The 295-nt window shown below is 40.0% G+C and overlaps 1 protein-coding gene across 1 annotated transcript in view; it reads right to left on the reverse strand.

The window, feature by feature from the left end:
• Positions 1-295, reverse strand: part of LOC119592758 (protein hu-li tai shao-like) — a gene marked incomplete at its 5' end in the record, with an annotated part of 105614 nt that overhangs the window by 44360 nt on the left and 60959 nt on the right.

Below are 295 nucleotides of genomic sequence, written 5' to 3' on the forward strand. Positions count from 1 at the left end.
ACGCCTCGGGCTCCTGTCACTCTCTGCCGTAAACTGGAGGCCGTAAATAGCCAAAATAAATAAGAGCATGGTGGGCGCGGCCGGGATGGTTTCTGGTGAATAATTCAATGCATCTTTCTCCGATGAATCAACAAAATTAGCTCATAATCTAGCTAATCAAATTATTGAGTGTATTATGTCATCTATTGGACACTGCATCCAATGACACCCATTTTTCACAAACTATACATGAAATGCTGTATGTCTATTAAGTTTTGTGTATATAATTGCTAACGCGCATGCTCGCATATACATA

Source organism: Penaeus monodon, chromosome 30 (genome assembly GCF_015228065.2).
Source record: "Penaeus monodon isolate SGIC_2016 chromosome 30, NSTDA_Pmon_1, whole genome shotgun sequence".
Taxonomy (NCBI): Eukaryota; Metazoa; Arthropoda; class Malacostraca; order Decapoda; family Penaeidae; genus Penaeus; species Penaeus monodon.